General features: G+C 32.8%; 1 protein-coding gene across 2 annotated transcripts in view; it reads left to right on the top strand.

Annotated features, from left to right (window-relative positions):
* LOC138702085 (extracellular serine/threonine protein CG31145-like) overlaps nt 1-21,929 on the top strand; it is a 260,588-nt gene that overhangs the window by 50,844 nt on the left and 187,815 nt on the right. The window lies entirely within an intron of this gene.

The following is a 21,929-nucleotide window of genomic DNA, read 5'->3' as shown; positions in this document are numbered from 1 at the left end:
CAAACACCCTTAATCTCTGTTCCTCTCTCGAAATGACAGTCCAAGTTTTTACAACCATACAGAACAACCGGTAATGGAATTGTTTTATAAATTCTAACTTTCACATTTTTTGCCAGCAGACTGGATGACAAAAGCTTCTCAACCGAATAATAACAGGCATTTCCCATACTTATTCTGCGTTTAATTTCCTCCCGAGCGCCATTTATATTTGAAGAGTCCACTGCAAGAATGATGGATGTCATTTGGAACACATTTTGCAGGAGAAGCAATTGAAAGTTTGAAATGCATAGCGCTCAAAGCTTAACTGTGATTTTCCGATCATTACTGGACAATGACTATCAGTGTTAATGCCATAATATAACTCTCTATGTACATTCTATATGTATTAAGCTATGCATTGACAGTCTTGGTTCATTTTCGACAAGAAAGTGACATCCATCATTCTTGAAGTGGACTCTTCATTTGTTACTGTTGCTCGAAGATATTTGAATTTTTTCACCTCGTCGAAGGATAAATCTCCAATTTTTATATTTTCATTTCGTGCAATATTCTGGTCACGAGACATAATCATATACTTTGTATTTTCTGGATTTACTTCCAAACCTATCGCTTTACTTGCTTCAAGTAAAATTTCCGTGTTTTCCCTAATCGTTTGTGGATTTTCTCGTAACATATTCACGTCATCCGCATAGACAAGAAGCTGATGTAACCCGTTCAATTCCAAACCTTTTCTGTTATTCTGAAAATTTTTTGTTGTGTGGTTTCGTAACAAGCTGATTTTACGGCAATGGGAATAATAATAATAATAATAATAATAATAATAATAATAATAATAATAATAATAATAATAATAATAATAATAATAATAATAATAATAATACTGTTTTTAAAAGTTCTTTATGAGAATTTAAAAAAATTCATTCATTTTACGTCAAATAAAATTGGAAACTAAATTGATTTCTTTTTAAACTGACACCAATACGAAATAAATCGGTTATTTGAGAAACCACAGAAGACCATTTTTAGGCGAAATGAGTTCATTGTGTTTCTGACACTAATATACAGGGTGGACCCGTAAGTAATGTCATTAATATCAGAGGGTTATTTTTTTAGATATTTCAAACAAAAAAATTTAATACAATTTCGCTCCCTTTTGCTTCTTTTTCATGGTGAAATTATTGTTTTATATTAAAAATTTCATAACGTGTTCTGGGAAAGCCGCTGATTACATTCCCAATATGCTAATCCAATTCAAGAAAGTACTGTATGTTACATTTGTTCGGATGAAATTTCTACACATTTAAAAGACAAAACTAAATATCTTTCAATCATTTATCATCACAATGCACTGTTTTCTTAAACTGACTGATCATATTGGACATTCAATCAATAGCTTTCCCAAAACACGCTATGAAATGTTTCATATAAAACAATTTTTATCTAAAAAGGGAAGCAAAAACGAGCAAAATTGTATTCAACTTTTTTGTTCGAAATATCTCAAAGAATAACCGCCTTAAATTAATGACATTTCTGTATAGAAATCGTATTAAATCTTGAAAGTTATTCAACGTAAATCTTTCATAATCTGAGAAATAAATCTAGACTATCTACGGGTTTGAAAATCAATAGCCCTCAAAGATGTAATTACAAAAGAAGTACGGGGTAGATAGAAGTATAAACGGTTAATTAAAAAAATCTATCATGTACTAAGACAAGCATCTAAACGTTCGGAGTTCTACAATATAGTTATGAGAATTCACATCTTGAAAGTTTTCTTCCCTGTCTGAAATGCATCCAAGAGGACTCTTACATCATTCTGCAGATAAGCACAATGCCATGTTATGGCTTTTAATGGCAGTATCGACCTGATTCTTAGACAAGACGGAGACCAATATTCTAAATTTATATTGCCAAGTAGATCGAAGACGGTCGTTGTCGGTTACAGGGATATAAGAAACCTTGATGTGCAGAACATTACAATGGAAGATACACAGAAATATAATAGGCAAGTAAATTGGCACGAGATATTGTACAAAGTGATTCAAAAGGTTTCTGTGAAATGCTAGACGGTGAAAGATAAGGCTACTGGGAGAAGAAAATATAAATAACTTTTTTAAAATACGGTATCGTTTCAGAGATACAACATTTTGAATTGTAGTTTGAAACACAGTGACAATATGATGCTGTTTCTATTACATGGAGTTGCTATACTTAATTAGGATTGGAATGACTATAGATCGTACTTTGTCCCAGAAGGCTACAAGATTAAGTATTACTTACTTACTTACTTACTTACTGGCTTTTAAGGAACCCGGAGATTCATTGCCGCCCTCACATAACCCCGCCATTGATCCCTATCCTGAGCAAGATTAATCCAGTATCTAGCATCATATCCCACCTCCCTCAAATCCATTTTAATATTATCCTCCCATCTACGTCTCGGCCTTCCCAAAGGTCTTTTTCTCTCCGGCCTCCCAACTAACACTCTATATGCATTTCTGGATTCGCCCATACGTGCTACATGCCCTGCCCATGTCAAACGTCTGGATTTTATGTTCCTAATTATGTCAGGTGAAGAATACAATGCGTGCAGTTCTGCGTTGTGTAACTTTCTCCATTCTCCTGCAACTTCATCCCTCTTAGCCCCAAATAGTTTCCTAAGCACCTTATTCTCAAACACCCTTAACTTATTTTCCTCTCTCAAAGTGAGAGTCCAAGTTTCACAACCATAAAGAACAACCGGTAATATAACTGTTTTATAGATTCTAACTTTCAGATTTCTTGTCGGCAGACTGGATGATAAAAGCTCCTCAACCGAATAATAACAAGCATTTCCCATATTTATTCTGTGTTTAATTTCCTCCCGAGTATCATTTATATTTGTTACTGTTGCTCCCAGGTATTTGAATTTTTTCATCTCTTCAAAAGATAAATTTCCAATTTTTATGTTTCCATTTCGTACAATATTCTGGTCACTGGACATAATTATATACTTTGTCTTTTCGGGATTTACTTCCAAACCTATCTCTTTACTTGCTTCCAGTAAAATTCCCGTGTTTTCCCTAATCGTTTGTGGATTTTCTCCTAACATATTCACGTCATCCGCATAGACAAGCAGCTGATGTAACCCGTTCAATTCCAAACCCTCTCCGTTATCCTGGACTTTCCTAATGGCATACTCTAGAGCAAAGTTAAAAAGTAAAGGTGATACCGGTAGTGTATCTCCTTGCTTTAGCCCACAGTGAATTGGAAAAGCATCAGATAGAAACTGACCTATACGGACTCTGCTGTACGTTTCACTGAGACACATTTTAATTAATCGAACTAGTTTCTTGGGAATATCAAATTCAATAAGAATATCATATAAAACAGATTAAGTATTACTGGAGTTTTTAAGTAGACGATGCACCTTCATCTAGCAAGCGAAATACTTGACTGACGGCTCACGCGACTCTTGTTTCGTAAAGTGGGGCAGACATGGACCACTTTAACAATTACACTAATATTTACAATTTATATTATTCATAGGGTAAGGTTGCCTAATTCCATGATATATTTAATAAAGTCTATATTTATGCCAAAATTGTAATAAGAATTTTCAAATAACACCTAAATGACGTTATTTGGAACTTTAGTTACAGTTTTTACAACATTTAGTGTTAACACTTTCACAAGTTTGGTGTATATTATATGATTCTTCATTGTTATACAGTGGCTCCTAAATCCGTGACAGGGATCCAAATTCCGTGATAGTTTTGTTTTTATTTTGGTAGGTTATTTTACGACGCTTTATCAACATCTTAGGTTATTTAGCGTATGAATAAGATGAAGGTGATAATGCCGGTGAAATGAGTCCGGGGTCCAACACCGGAAGTTACCCAGCATTTGCTAATATTGGGTTGAGGGAAAACCCCGGAAAAAACCTCAACCAAGTAACTTGCCCCGACCGGGAATCGAACCCGGGCCACCTGGTTTCGCGGCCAAACGCGCTGACCGTTATTCCACAGGTGTGGACCCGTGATAGTGGTTTCCTAATTCCGTGAGTGATATCCTAATTCCGTGACACTAAAACAATCCTCTTTAACTGCTCAGAAAAGAAATGTGTGTTTGGAAAAACACATTAAAGTCATGGTATATATAGTCATGGTATGCGCGCTGGTTCGAGTCCTCATGGAGAAAGAATTTTTCTCATGAAATTTCGGCCAGTGCATGGGACCGGTGCCCACCCAGCATCGTGATGCATGGCGTCCTTCAATTCATCAATGATACCGTTCCTATGCAACAATGCTTTTGATAAAACTCCACAGCGCTTTGTCAGAGGTTTCCACAACGCTGATTGGCTGTGAGTCACCCATCTTACCAGATCCTCTCGACTGGCCACCTCGCAGTCCGGACCTCACAACCTGTGACAATGCGCTATGGGAATTTCATCAAGAGCATTGTTGCGCAGGAACAGTAATTACAACACCACTGATGAATTAAAGGACGCCATGGGACGCTCTTTCCAACAGATTACATCAGCAATGCTGAAGCGAATGTCACACCGAACCTGGCGACGATTTATTTTAATGGAGAATGATGGGGGACATACTGACCCTTTTGACACTTAGACAGTCAGTATAAAGTGGATGTATATCTGCATTACTGTATGTCCAGAATTATATTAAAAAATGTGTATATTTGAGGTATTTATACGAGGTAACGAAACTTTCTGTCCAACCTGTATAAAAGGCGGAAGTTTCAAGTTGTGGGTGGAAGTTAAAATGACACTGACATTTTCCAGAACAAATGACTGCTCGACAGCCGGCCATAAAGTTAGCTGGAATTCGTAGAATCGTTTCCGTCTTCACTATTTATGGACAGGATTTTATGAAAATGGGCAGCCTTCGAAAAAAAATATGACAGATCACTCAAAACAACAAACTACGCCAATATTAACTTGTGAAATGTACATTAGTTCCGGTTTTTATAATATGTTTTGAAAAAGAAGGAAATAATTCTGCTCCTTTTCTAGATGCTAGTCCATCAACCTGAAGAATGAAATGAGTGCTAATAGACATTATTGTCAAGAAGGGGATGAAAATGTTGGAACTCTTGTCTCTTTATGCATATAACATTAATAAAATTGTATTGTCTCCGACAGACATCTCATTGAAACTATGCCTGTGTTATAAAACGATGATATGGGAATATTTTTCTTAACAGCCTCTTTAAAAATAGACAACGATATTGGTAAAAAATTTAATTTCCGCCGAAATTCTATGTGTTATGCGTCATTTAATACATAAAATTATTAGGACACAATTTGAATATTTATTGTGTTATTGAAAGATTTAAAAGTCCTCTAACTTTATAAGGAAGTAAGTTTAAAGATAAAAATTAATAATAATGTAGTGTTTTGTTCATAAAAAAGTGCTGTTTGTTCATGTATAAACAAATTTCTGCAGTTGCCTAGCAACTTGATTCTCACTGCATATTCCACATTCTTTTGTCTAATTCTCTAGACTTCTTGTAAAATCATTGAAATATTTACATAGTTACCTAAGGACTTTGACCCACCATAACATTTTTTATCTGCCAAAGAACAGATCTCTTCAATTTTTTTTTACAAACTTCGACAATGACGACAAATTTCTAGGTTCCTACCTCAATCCATTTATGAATCTTCACAGTGAGATGGAGAAATTTCTATTACATTCATAGTAACGTTTAATAAGGCCAATTCTTATTTTCAGAGGCAAAAATCATTATTCTCTGGTACGAATTTGCCATAGTAACAATAGTGAAACAATTGAAAGCTGTTTCCATGAACATAAATACATTCTTTATGAACAAACTGTTTTTCTATAAGCTTATTTTTTAACAAAATAACTGCCACGGTGTTCTAGTGGCTAGAAAGCTTGACTTATAACCTTGCTGACACTGGTTCGGTTCCCGAAGTACTCCCGATTTAAAACTTTTATTGGGCAAGCCCGTGGTACAGGAAACACAGGGATTTTCTTCAGAAATTTCTGTTCTCCTATGGCATTCCAACAAATCATCATGAACTCATCTCATCGTAGGTGTAGCATAGATTTTCAAATCTTTAGCGGTCTTTCAAGAACCCTATATGTAGGATGAACTGTAAGTGATGTTATTAATTACAGGAAGGTTTTCTTTGAGATATTTCAAACAAAAAAAATTAATACAATTTTGCTCGTTTTTGCTTCCTTTCCGAGATAAAAATTGTTTTATTTGAAATATTTCATAGCGTGTTTGGGAAAGCCATTGATTTAATTCCCAATATGCTCAGTCAATTTAAGAGAGCAGTGTATTATGACAATAAATGATTGAAAGAATTTTAGTTCTGTCCTTTAAATGTGCAGAAGTTTGATCTGAACAAATGCAACACTGTACAATTCCTTTGCATAACGAAAAGTTACATTTGTTCGGATCAAATTTCTGCACATTTAAAGGACAAAACTAAAATTCTTTCAATCATTTATTATCATAATATACTGCTGTCTTAAATTGCCTGAACATATTGGGAATTCAATCAATGGCTTTCCCACAACACGCTATGAAATGTTTAATATAGAAAAATTGTTATCTCGAAAAGAAAGCAGAAACGAGCAAAGTTTCTTAGTTTGAAATATTTCAAAGAATAACCCCTTGAAATTAATTACATTACTTACGGTTCTCTCTGTATAAGCATATACAGGGTGATCCGTTTGGGTATGGATAAAATAAAAAAACTGTAAAACATTTACTACTGAACTTTATTTGTTGAAACTTTGTGCATACAACACTGAAAGATGGGAGATTCCTCAGAGCTCAACATGACCCCCATTGCGCACCCTACACAACTCATAACGGTGATGCAATTCAGCCCATGTCCGTTGTAACATAAGAGGGGTGATTTGTTGAAAAGCTTGAGTAATTTATACTCTGAGATCATCAATGTTCCTAGGTTTCTGTGAATAGACAATGTCTTTAACAAAACCCCACACGAAGAAGTCAGGAAGGGTTAGGTCTGGTGAGTTTGGGGACCAAGCGAAGAGATAGCTGCTTCTCGTACTGGGTTTCGCCTGCGACCTCCTGCACGTTTTTTTTTTTTTTTTTAACACAGAACCTGTTTCTACAAATGTTCGATACCACAACATTACGGAATCATATTTAGATACATTACGCACATCATATTCACGTCGAAATTCCTTTTGAACTCTTTTAACACTCTCAAATTTATCATACCAAAGAAAACATTGTGCCAGCTGTTGATTTGTAGTAGCTATTTTAATCATCTACGATTTTCATTTGTTCTTTCAGAGTATGTATTGTTGATTGTCATGGAAACTCCCATCTTTTAATCATAATATAACCAGCAAGAAATTTTTCCTACTATCGTGATAGCTTTGTAATAATAAATTAAAATTATCCATATCCAAATGGATCAGACAGTATTACCATAGCAACAAATATGTGTAAAGCTAATAAAAAATGAAATATAATTCTTAGAAAGGAAAGCATAATAAAACTGACAAATATAGCATGAATAAGGTTGTAATAGTAAGTGAACTATGCCTGGCCGTTTCTTCTTGATTTCTTATCTGCTTTTAGACTACTTGTAGAGCCCCTGTGCATTCTGTTCACTATGAACCAACTTTCTAGTACTCGCTGGCTTAATAGAGAAGAAGATTACTTCTTTGAGTCTCTGACAGTCTAGAATCTCGTTTACAGCTAAGCCATTTCTAATTATTTCTATACAGTACAATCATAACTGCCAACTCATGCAACGTAATGGCGTATGTCTGCAACGCTTGGAACATTTATTGGCACTTATCGAGTAGAACTTCTTGTAAGTCGACTTTAACAAATACTCTGATATTGAATGTAATATCAGCCTTTAAGATTCACTGTTTCAGCGTTTTCCTTGTAACCAGAAGCCATTTCCTGTACCGACTTTAACACAGAGTGCTTGTAGCTATTTTCTCACATGGGACGAACATTTTTTCACCTGGCTCACAATACTGAGGTGATCAAGGTTTTGGACACCATTAGGATAGACGAGAATGCTGTTGAACAGCTATTGCTGACTTCTCACCAGATGGACCTGGTTCGAACCTTTGTAGATTTCGCTAGTATTGGGCCTATTGAGGTCCCAGCTTCAAAACCGAGGTCTTGTTTTTACTCTGATATTCTGGTTCCAGCATTCATGTCATTATATGACGTCATTCTTTCTGAATATTTTTTCCTGTAATATATGTACTAATTTGTTAAGATCAGAATTTCCAGTCTTTAAAAATGGTCTACACGATTCTCTAGGCCTTGTTCCGAATATTATAATTGAAGTACTCCTTCCAAAAAGGGTTTGGCTCCAGTTTTTTTTCTTAAAATTAATGTTTTACTTATTTCATACGTTAAAAAAATATGCCCGACCTTTTAGTGTAAAAACTATATGATTCCAAGCATCGTTTCGTTGCAAAAAGGACGTAACTCCTGGAAGTATAACAGGATCTACGTCTCGGCCTCCCCAAAAGTCTTTTTCCCTCTGGCCCCCCAACTAACACACTACATGCGTTTCTATATTCGCCCATACGTGCTACATGCCCTGCCCATCTCAGACGTCTGGATTTAATGTTCCTAATTATGTCAGGTGAAGAATACAATGCGTGCAGTTCTGTGTTATGTAACTTTCTCCATTGTCTTGTAACTTCATCCCTTTTAGCCCCAAATATTTTCCTAAGCACCTTATTCTCAAACACCCTTAACCTCTGTTCCTCTCTCAAAGTGAGAGTCCAAGTTTCATAGCCATACAGAACAACCGGTAATATAACTGTTTTATAAATGCTAACTTTCAGATTTTCTGAGAGCAGACTGGATGACAAAAGCTTCTGAACCGAATAATAACAGGCATTTCCCATATTTATTCTGCGTATAATTTCCTCCCGAGTATCATTTATATTTGTTACTGTTGCTCCAAGATATTTTAATTTTTCCACCTCTTCGAAGGATAAATCTCCAATTTTTATATATCCATTTCGTAGAATATTCTGGTCAAGAGACATAATCCCAATGGCGATACACAAAGGCGGGAGTGCCGCAGGGCTCCGTATTAGGACCACTACTTTTCTCCATCTACACTAATGACGTATCAAAGAACTTACAGTATTGCCGATATCACCTCTATGCCGACGGCCTACAACTTTACATACATTCCAGACCCAATACGATCAATGAATCGATTGACAAGTTATATTGTGACCTAGCCACTGTCTCCACTTGGGCGGCCAATTTCGGACTCGCACTTAATCCAAGTAAGACTCAAGCCATAATTATTGGACATAAGCGTTTAGTTAACTCCCTTAATAACAGTAATCTTTCAGTTGTTACCCTTAACAACACGCTAATCCCTTATTCATCTGTCGTAAAAAATCTTGGCTTCTTTTTTGATAATAATCTAAGTTGGAATTTTCAAGTTAAAGAAACGATAAAAAAATCTGTTCCTCCTTTCACTCTTTGAGTCGCTTGAGAAACTTCTTGCCCCAGCAACTAAAACTTACCCTAGTACAAACCCTAGTAATGCCGCACTTCGATTATTGTGACGTTTTGTTAAGTGACCTAAGTTCTGAACTGTCAGTCAAGTTACAGCGAGCTCAGAATATGTGCGTCAGATACGTGTGCAACATCCGACGATATGATCACATATCACCGTCCTTCGCAAGTCTCTCGTGGCTCCGACTTAAAGAACGCAGAACTTTACACTCTTTGTCTTTACTCTTTCGAATTCTGCACACCTCAACACCAAATTACCTTTCTTCTCGTTTCTCTTATCTATACTCTAACCACGACGTAAATACCAGATCACTTATCTGTGGCACGCTAAATATACCTCTTCATAGAACATCTTGTTATTCCTCATCTTTTACAATATCCACCTCGCGTCAATGGAATTCCTTGTCACAAAGTATTAGGGGCTGCAAGACAATAAACACCTTTAAGAACAGCTTAAAAGTTAACCTTATTAGCATTTCACTCCAATCATACTGATTTAAACTATCACTGACTACACTGTTGCTTTTTTCTTTAGACATCATCCTGATTGTGCTGTATTTTCAAAATTGTCTCATAAAATCTCTTTCTATTATCTAATATCATTTGAAATATATTAACATTCTATGTATTTTAGTTTAATTCTGCTAACAGTTTATTTCAGTGTTTAATTAATAGTTCATAGTATTTTGTTGTTTAATTCTTAAATAACTCTTGTATACATGCAACTCTCATCTAAATCAAATTGTTGAATCCTTTGTAAGTTCATGCACATGTATATACACTTTTTGCTGGTTGAGTGGAAGAGAAGGCCTTACGGCCTTAACTCTGCCAGCTAAAATAAATCATTATTATTATTATTATTATTATTATTATTATTATTATTATTATTATTATTATTATTATTATTATTATATACTTTGTCTTTTCGAGGTTTACAATTATTTAAATTGAATCCAATTTCAACAAGAAAAAAACATGTCAATTTAGATATTCAGGGCGAAGTCTGAAACCAGGCTTAATTGCATTTGAGATTTCATCCCCTACCCCCAGCCTCCCCCACTTTGAAATTTCAAATGGCGCCCCTATATTTTTATACTAAAAAATATAAAACAGCATTCAATTGTTTATATATCATTCATTTCTTTTCCCATCTTTTGTTTTCTATCGTCGCCTGGGAACCTGGATTTTTGTTATTATCAGTTGATTGTAGGATGAAAACACAGCTTATTTCGTGTAATTTTCTAAATTTAATCAATAAGAATGATTTATGTTCTCTCTTGAAGGATATACATAATTTTAAAATAACTTAGTACACAAACACAACTATTACATGAAATGCTTAATAAGTTTTTATAGATTTATTCTCTTCAGCTCTAATCAACAATAACAAAAGTCCAGGTTGTCAGGCGACGATAGAAAACAAAAGATGCGAAAACAAATGAATGAGGTATATAAACAATTGAAAACTCTTACATATTTAAGTATAAAAATATAGGGGTGCTAAATTGACGTGTTTTTGTTTAAATTGAATTCAATTTAAATAATTAGTTATTTAGACTGGGGAGTTTTGAAATGAAAGCCCTGTATAATAGTTTCCTTGCTGTAATTGTAAGAAGAGGATAGAATGTACCTTACAATAATCGAGGATAATTAATTTTTCACGTTTAAAATAGGTATTTCAGTAACTGCGTATAATGTACGTATAATGTGAAAGTGCGTCATTTCTTCTGGCATTATTTATTTGCGTTGGTACGTATAAACAAACCCGTAAAGTAAGATTTTCTGTAATTTTAATGAAGATTGCTTTGTTTATTTACAGTGCTCCCTGTTCCATAAAATTATTCAATTTTCACGAGGAAATGCGTAACCTCCACTCTGATGTGAATTAACATAACTTGAGTCGGCCACGCGCTTATCTGATGAGGCTACGGGATGCGAACCTTGACATAGTCCGCGAATTTCCTGTCCTCAGCAGCGTGTGTCCACACAGCGACAAGAAGGTAGTGTCACGTGGTAGGATGCTACCTATGCAACGTAAACATGAAATCATTGCAAGACGATGCCCAGGTAGAAATCATACGAATATATTTCTTCTTCTCCATCACCAAGGTTACCAACACAAATCTTACCTGTTTTGTTTCTACATCATAATCATTATATTAATCACAATATCACAGTCTACTATATACAGTCAGGAAATTGAGTTTTGAGGGTGCTAGAAACAATAAACTGTGACGGTACTATTTTGCATTGCCTGTAATGAGGCGATATTAGCGATCCTAGTGGTGAGCAACTATCTAATGTTTGCATATTTACTACGTATTGAGCTTCGCGACTGTATATACTAGACTGTGACAATATTCTTTTTAGAGAGAGCACAAAAATAACCAAGACGATAGAGTTACCTAGCATGGCTTCTTTCAGGAAGAAAGTAAACTTGTGTCTTGTGTCGTAGATTTACGGCAAGTGAAACAACCCTATCCCTGATAGATGGTCATCTAAAAATTCATCGGCCGTTTCTCATCTGTATTCAATTTCGACGACGAATAATTTTTGCTGTTATAATCACCACTATGTTAATAATAATAATAATAATAATAATAATAATAATAATAATAATAATAATAATAATAATGTCTCGCGCCATATCGTCGTGGTTTAAGGCATCTTGCATACACTCGAAATAGGAAATGTGTGCGCTGGTTTCAGGGTGTAGTCAGTGTATGGGACCGGTGTCCACCCAGCATCATGATGAGTTTTGGGAGCTAGGATAGGTAGAAAAATCCGGATGTGCCAGGCATGTATAACTGCTTTGGGAGGATCATCTTGTTAACCACACAATACCATTGGTTGGATGATCGCTCACCTCCGCTGATGCATTTGGACGTGAGGCCAGAAGTCGGCTGGTCGACCTTGTCCCTCTCTGGGCTGTCGCGCCATGGTGCAGTAGTAGTATTAGTTGTAATAATAATAATAATAATAATAATGTTAAAAATAAAAAATAATAATAATAATGATAATAATAACAATAAAATAATAATACAATGAAATAAGAAAAATAATAACAATAATAATGATAATAATATAATAACAATAAAATACTAATAATGATAATAAAAGTAAAAAAATAATAATAACAATAATAATAATAACAATAATCATAATAATAATAATAACAATAAAATAATATATCAATATAATAAAATAATAATAGTAATATAATAAAACAATAAAAATAATAATATAACAGTAATAATAATGATAATAAAAGAAATAATAATAAAATAATAACAAAATAATATAATAAAATAATAAAAATAATAACAATAATAAAAATAATAACAATAATAATAATATGTTAAAGCGAGTATAAATAACAGCGAGAAAAAATAATAATAACAATGATAATAATAACAATAAAATGGTAACAATAAAATAAAATAATACAAATAATAATATAACAGTAATGATAATAATAAAAGTAAAATAATAATAATAATAATAATAATAATAATAATAATAATTTTTATTTATTTATTTATTTAGAATATTAATGTGCGAAAACAACAGCACAAGGCCAATTACAGTTTAGCACAGGTACAAAACGAAACAAAACAACAAATGATGATGAGAATGAATGATAGAAAATGGCAATGAGATGAAAATACAATCAATATAATAGTATACATTACTCAATTGACCAAAATGCAACAAAATAAATAGCACAAATAATATTATTAAAATTAGTTCAGTGAGATAATTAAAATGATGGCAATTAAATAAAATGTATTATAAATGAATTAATGAAACCATATAAATGAAGACAGGAATCATATAATTAATATTGTAAGTTATGCAAATGACGAGAATAGTATGATACATATCTAACAATGGCATAAATAATAAAACTGACATAAAACTCGAAAAGTATATACTACACATTAAATGGATCCAAGTTCAATCCATGCAAATTAGCATATTTAATACATCTGCAGACCGGAGACAGAGATTTAGATTTCCTATTATAAAACAATTTATGAAATCTTAAACCCTTAGCAGGAATACGAAGACTGATATTGCTTATGAAAGATTCACAATCAATATCACCCTTAATGACTTTGCAAAAAAATAAATAATCAAGATCCTGACGTCTGGTGAACAAACTACCGCAATTGAAATATTCGCAATTAGTCTCATAGTTATAATCGAAATTTGGTAAAAATCTATAAGAACACAGGGAAATAAATTTTCTTTGGATATTCTCCAATTTAGCCGAGTCAGTGGAAGTAATGGAGTTCCATACAACAGATGCATATTCAAGCTTGGATCTAACCAATGTATAGTATAAAATTAATAAACACATAGGAGTAGAAAAAGAATAAGTTATAGATCTAATTAGACCAAGCATTCTTAATGAATGGGTATAAATATATTGCACATGATCATGGAAATATAATTTTGAATCTAGTAAGACACCAAGATCTCTAATACAATCTCTCTTAGTAATTACGACATTACTAAGAGAATAATTAAATTTTTGGGAAATAGTTTTCCGTGAGAAGGAAATAACAAAAGTTTTGGATTGATTAATTTTCATTCCATTTTCAACAGACCATTGTAAAATTGAATTAATGTCATTTTGAAGAATTTGACAATCAGCCGAACTATTAATTTTACGAAAGATTTTGAGATCATCCGCAAATAAAAGGCAGCTAGAACTTATTCTCTTACTTATATCATTTATAATAATATATCATATATCATAATAATAATAATAATAATAATAATAATAATAATAATAATAATAATAAAATTATGAAAATAATAATAATGATAATAATAATAATAATAATAACAATAATAAGGAAAAAGACCTTTGGGGAGGCCGAGACGTAGATGGGAAGATAATATTAAAATGGATTTGAGGGAGGTGGGATATGATGCTAGAAACTAGATAGGAACCAATGGCAGGCTTATGTGAGGGCGGAAATGAACCTCCGGGTTCCTTAAAAGCCAGTAATAATAATAATAATAATAATAATAATAATAATAATAATAATAATAATACGCCACTTTGATCTTCCTAATACTCATTTTTTAAACTTTTTGCTTTACGCTTAAAAGCTGAACACATTCTGATCAAACCTTAGTTATTTTCTCTTTGTGCGAGCGGAGTCCGTCCAAGTTTTCTTCTCTGCAGCCTATATTATCTATATTTACTCCACTGATTTCACTTATTTACCATATAAATCATCTCCGCTGATATATCTAGGCCATCATGGTCTCTAACTAAATAGGCGGCGTTGGTTTTGCGACAGATAGTAATTTTCTTTTAACTGCAAATGGTGACAAGCCAACTTTCGCAACGACGTAATAAATCTCATTTTACGCAGGTGATCATGATGATGATTCGTCGTTATGGACAAGTTATGTTAGCTGATTAGCATACGATCTTCGTGACCGGGTGGTCCGGATTCGATTCCCGGCTTGGTTAATGAATAATTTTATCTTTATACTGCGGGATGGGAACGTACAGTATCTTGGCTGTGATTGTCCTGTGTTGTCTCAGCTCTGGCCTTGTATGAGCTAACCACGTCAAAGACTCATTTACCTGATATTAATTCTGACTCTATAAGGATAATTTTCAAACAAAATCAAATCAAACCAAATATCATATCAAATATTAAATCAAATATCAAACCAAATGAAAGCAAATATCAAATCAAATCAAAACAGGCATCAAATCAAATCAAAGTGAATATTAAACCAAATAAAATATAATAAAAGAAATATATAAGAAAGCAAATATTAAATAAAATAAAAACAAAACAGGAATGAAATTAAATCAAAGCAAATATTCAATAAAATCAAATCGAATGAAAACAAGAATTTATCAAATCAAATATCAAACCAAAAAAAAAACAGGTATCAAATCAAATCAAAACAAATACTGAATCAAATCAAAGCGAATATTAAATGAAATAAAATCTAATAAAAACAAATATATCAAAGCAAATATCACATAAAATCAAAACAAAACAGGTATCAAATCACATCAAATCAACGCAGATAGTAAATCAAATCAAATCTAATGAAAACATATATATTGTATATATAATATTATTTTTTATTTAACGACGCTCGCAAGTGCAGAGGTTATATCAGCGTCGCCGGATATGCCGGAATTTTGTCCCGCAGGAGTTTTTTACATGCCAGTAAATCTACTTTGTATTATATATATATATATATATATATATATATATATATATATATATATATATACATATATACACACATATATAAATCTAAATCTAAAAAAAGGAAATATCAAAACAAATCAAAACAAAACGGGTATCAAATGAAATAAAAGCAAATATTAAATCAAATCAAATCTAATGGAAACAAGTATATATCAAATCAAAGCAAGTATCAAATGAAATCAAAACAGGTATCAAATCAAATCAAAGCAAATATGAAATGAAATCAAAACGTGTATAACAACCAAATCAAAGCAAATATCAAATGAAGTCGGAACAAGTATCAAATCAAATCAAAGCAAATATCAAATGAAATAAAAATACGTATACAATCAAATCACAGCAAATATCAAATGAAGTCAAAACAGGTATCAAATTAAATCAAAGAAAATATCAAAGCAAACATCAAATGGAATCGAAACAGGTATCAAATCAAATCAAATCAAAGCAAATATCAAATGAAATCAAAACAGGTATCAAATCAAATCAAAGCAAATACCAAAGCTAACATCAAATGGAATCGAAACAGGTATACAATCAAATCAAAGCAAATATAAAATGAAATGAAAACAGGTACACAATAAAATCAAAGCAAATATTAAATCAAATAAAGCAAATATTAAACCAAATCTAATCTAATTAAAACAGATGCATATCGTATCAAATAAAATCAAAGTAAACACCAAATAAAAAGAAAGCGAACATGAAATCAGATCAAAGGAAATGTAAAATGACTTACAAAGAACACTAAACCAAATCAAACATCAAATATAAAATAAAATCAAACAATAAATATCACATAAAATCAAACATAAAATATCAAATAAAATCTCAAATAATAAATTAAATGATATTTCAAATAAAATGAATTATTAAATCAAATATGAAACCAAATCAAATATCAAATCATATCAAATATAATATATCAGATGTCAAATATAATACATCAAATCGATCAAATAGTGAAGTAGTTATAAATAGTGAGTATTAAATGGCAGGCGGAATATTACCTATGCTCCCATGTTAATTTTGAAAGACGATTTTGTCGAATACCCAGTTTAGAAGTCGTTTGCCTTGATTAATTTTAATTAGATCCTCTATGTTCATACTTATAAGAACAAACTATCGATCACTATCAATTAGTGGGGATCAGGTATATTTAACTCCAGTGTACTAAAGGAAGCTTCATCTTATCAATTGAGGCATCTAGGCTAAATTTACTGATTATTCCCCTTCCACATCGAAATAAATTTCTGCAGGAGACACTACTGGCTCATATTGATGTCATATTAAACCCACGTGGTTTTGTCTCACCCCCCAGACATAATTCAGCCAACAATACAGACTAATAGACTAACTAAAACTGATACTAGTTTGGAACGAAGCTTTTAAAATGTTACAGGATCGTCATATCGAATATCAGGCAGTGAATTCAACAGATAGAAAGCTTCAGGCTTACAACATGAAATATGAGGAGGTTGGAAGGTTAGCAATTATTTTATCAATATTCCATTAAATTATTAAACCAGCGGATAATGACTCTGGCGAAAGTATAACATTTACGGATATATACGTGGGTATAATGCAATCGCGTTTTGTTACATTTCTGTCAATTAAAACTTTGAACAAAATCGGTAATTAAATCGATTTATTTCCTCGTTAGTACTGAATGTAGAGTTATAGGTAGAATGGCTTAGAATTTAATCTGTAATAAAAGTTAATAACTTATGTAAGATTCTTGCGGTCTGTACTGCTGCTGAAATTATAGCTTTACGGCTGTATATCGTATGGTCCGAGTTTCGATTCCTGGTCAGAAATGAAGAGTTCGCGTTTCTTAAAAAAAACTATAGCCTATGTGTATTACGCTTCTTGTATTGTTTCAACCGAAGATCTTCCGCCATGTTGATTACATGACCAGGTGTTTCCGCTACTTTTTAATGCTACTCTCAGATCTAGATCTTCATACAATTGAGAACCCAACAGGTAATAGTAATATACGTTACAAGAGCGGTATGTTGACGTTTTCATGTTCGAGGAAAAGATTGAAAAAGCGAAACGTAGTTGAGCTTTTTTTAATTTCCGAGAACATGAAAACAAACATACCGCTCGTGTATCGTACGTTATTTTGTGCGAAGATCGTTTATTACATACCTGAAAGACTAATTTCTAATTAGGTGCAATGAAATCTCCATCTTGGTTTCTGTTTAATCCGGCAACTTTAGAAAACAAAAATATCAAGTGACATACCAGGATGCCCTTTCACTGGATGCTGCTGCAATTTAGCGGATTTTTTGGTTAACTAACTCACAATAGAGGGGTGGCCATATCTGGAACATGGCCATAACAGGAGAACCCACCTTATATGATTATGTCTCGTGACCAGAATATTGTACGAAATGGAAATATAAAAATTGGAGACTTATCCTTCGAAGTGGTATAAAAATTCAATATTCTTTTTTTATGTAACTTCATCTGTGTGTAAAGCAAATATTAAAGTTTAACAACTCTTCAGAGACATTTAAAAATAGTTTTCATTTATTTTATAAAATATCATTTTACCATAACAGTAGGCCACATAATAGTAATATACGTTACAAGAGCGGTATGTTGACGTTTTCATGTTCGAGGAAAAGATTGAAAAAGTGAAACGTAGTTGAGCTTTTTTAATTTCCGAGAACATGAAAACAAACATACCGCTCGTGTATCGTACATTATTTTGTGCGAAGATCGTTTATTACATACCTGAAAGACGAATTTCTAATTAGTTGCAATGAAATCTCCATGTTAGTTTCTGTTTAATGACGGCAACTTCGGAAAACCAAAATATCTTTCTTCAACATTGTTGCTGTAAAATGTTTTCTGTGTTTACTATACTCCATGATATACGTCTGTCTTTTTTCCCCCAGTCTGTAAATGCGAACTTAAAACAAACGGTAAGGTTATGTAATGATTTATTTTTCATTTTAATATTTTAACAATATTATTTATATAACATATTGCAGTAATAACATCGGCATCTGGAATCTTGTTGATTTTTTCACGGCTTCCTTAATGTTACTTGTATCAGGAATGCAATAAGTTTCATGGAGTAGTAGATTTTACTTAATTTTTGCAAATATTTAAAAACAATAATTAACAGTGCAATTTAGGTGAAATTGCAGTGGTAAGTTTCCAATTTATAATTATTACTATGTTAAACGTCTCTAAAAATAATATGTTAAAAGCCTAAAGCAGTATAATGAATGTCGCGCTTAAGGGGTAAGAAGAGGGAAATTGTTATGTGTGTTACGTTGGCAATACTGAATGTGGTATTTCACACTTACCGCGTATTGGTTCTATGCGGAAAACAAGCAAATACGCACGATCTCGCACAAAAGAACTAAATCCTTAAGTACAATTTGCTAAAACTCCGTATTAAAAATAATAAAAATTATAGTTTAGGGAGAAAATATAAAGTTTCAGTTATTGTAATATCTGTATTCTTTTTTCTATTTTCATTTTTTATTCTGTCAATTAAGAAAATACATATCTTAAAATTTTATGGAATGCCCCCTTAGCACGAGTATGTACTATTCCTATTAGAGCTGAAGTGATTTGTTATATGTATCTTTGTTCTAGCAATAAATTATTACTTACTTACTTGCTGGCTTTTAAGGAACCCGGAGGTTCATTGCCGCCCTCACATAAGCCTGCCATTGGTCCCTGTCCTGAGCAAGATTAATCCATTCTCTATCATCATATCCCACCTCCCTCAAATCCATTTTAATATTATCTTCCCATCTACGTCTCGGCCTCGCTAAAGGTCTTTTTCCCTCCGGCCTCCCAACTAACACTCTATATGCATTTCTGGATTCGCCCATACGTAGTGCATGCCCTGCCAATCCCAAACGTCTGGATTTAATGTTCCTAATTATGTCAGGTGAAGAATACAATGCGTGCAGTTCTGTGTTGTGTAACTTTCTCCATTCTCCTGTAACTTCATCCCTCTTAGCCCCAAATATTTTCCTAAGCACCTTATTCTCAAACATCCTTAACCTATGTTCCTCTCTCAAAGTGAGAGTCCAAGCTTCACAACCATAAAGAACAACCGGTAATATAACTGTTTTATAAATTCTAACTTTCAGATTTTTTGACAGCAGACTGGATGATTAAAGCTTCTCATATAAAATAAATTATTATTATTATTACTACTACTATTATTATTTTCATCATTATTAAAGCATTAGATTTTACGTCTTCATTACACAACTTTTAACACTGTATCACTTCGGAATATGTATGATAAGACTTTCTTGTGCTAAATTCTAACGTATCTTGTTTACATGTTTCGACCTATTATGGGTCATCCTCAGAACTGGTCGTTGTTGGTCTTGGCGCCTCTCGTTTTGTTTCCTGTGAGAGTGTGTTTGTGTGGTGTAATGTGGAGTCAAAGAGTGCATGTGTTTTGAAATTGAGTTGTGTGTTGAGAATATCGTTGGGGTGTGTTTTCGTGTGTCTGTATATTTCATATTGTTCTAGTGTGTTTAGTTTCTGGCTTTTTGGTTGGATGTGTAGTATTTCCATGTCTGTGCTAACCACACCTACAGAGACATAAACACAGACACGGAAATACTACACATCCAACCAAAAAAGCCAGATACTAAACACACTAGAATAATATGAAATATACAGACACACAAAAACACACCCCAATGAAATTCTCAACACACAATTAAATTTCAGAACACACACACACTTTGACTCCACATTACACTACACAAACACACCCCCACAGGAAACAAAACAAGAGGCGCCAAGAACAACAACGACCAGTTCTGAGGATGACCCATAATAGGTCGAAAGATGTAAACCAGGTACGGTAAAACTTAACACAAGAAAGTCATATAATACATATTCAATTAGATTTTATTAAGTCAGTGAATTAGAGCTTATAATCTTGGCCTCCTGCAATATCAAATTAATAACTAAACTTTGATAGTAAGATTTGAAATTATAATTAATGTTAAATGAAAATTTGACAAAATAATTTTGAGGTTATAATACTTTATTTCGAACTAAGTGCTTCGATTTGCTGATAGTAGAGAATTAGTTTATTTATTGATTAATGTTCTTTGATTCTCTTTATATATTTAGCAAAAAATGCTCAAAATTTGTTCCAAACGATGATAGCTTTATTTCTTTTTGAGTTCGTCGGTAAACTGTTTAGCTAGGAAGAATCAATGTCTACACAGGTACTTGCAAAAAAAAAAAAAAGAGCGTTAACTTAAAAAACGAAGACATTGTAGTGACAGGTGACATTGATTGATTGAAATTCGGCTGTTCTTAGGCTCCACTGCATTGGTGAATATATGCACTAGTGAAACAATCGACAGTAGGCCTAGGCAATGAAAATTCTTAATATTGAAATAGACCGTACTATCGCACATTTAAGGAGGAAGTAATACCTTTCTTCATCTATTTCTTAAACATAAGAAGAACATGTTTTGAAATAAAGCACAACATTAATTCTAAACGAGAAATAACTTACCATAAGTGAAGAAGATGAACTGAATGTGGCCTTGATCCTTTATTTACATGCAGCTACCAGAAAACAAACATAGATAAGAAAACAAGGAGACAGAATCATTTCGAGCTTTCGGAAATAAGGTTGTAGAACATATAGATTCAGTCTTAAAATTTCAGAAACATGAGTGGGATGCAAAGATATAGCCAGACGTCATGGAATTTTTAAATAAATAAATGAGGTTTACAAATAGATAAAAACATCGTTTCATTAAAGGAATTCTCTTTTGTTTCATTTTTGTCACCATGGCAACATTCGTTTTAGAAAAGCAATAGCCTATTACGGTATTTTATGTGACCTACTGTTAAGATAAAATTATATTTTATAAAATAAATGAAAACTATTTTTAAATGTGTCTGAAGAGTTGTTAAACTTTAATATTTGCTTTACACACAGATGAAGTTACATAAAAAAAGAACATTGAATTTTTCTACCTCTTCGAAGGATAAGTCTCCAATTTTTATATTTCCATTTCGTACAATATTCTGCTCACGAGACATAATCATATAAGGTGGGTGCTCCTATTATGGCCATGTTCCTGATATGGCCACCCCCCTATTGTGAGTTAGTTAACCAAA

The sequence above is a fragment of the Periplaneta americana genome, chromosome 6 (genome assembly GCF_040183065.1).
Source record: "Periplaneta americana isolate PAMFEO1 chromosome 6, P.americana_PAMFEO1_priV1, whole genome shotgun sequence".
Taxonomy (NCBI): Eukaryota; Metazoa; Arthropoda; class Insecta; order Blattodea; family Blattidae; genus Periplaneta; species Periplaneta americana.
This window is presented reverse-complemented; position numbering and strand designations above follow the sequence as displayed.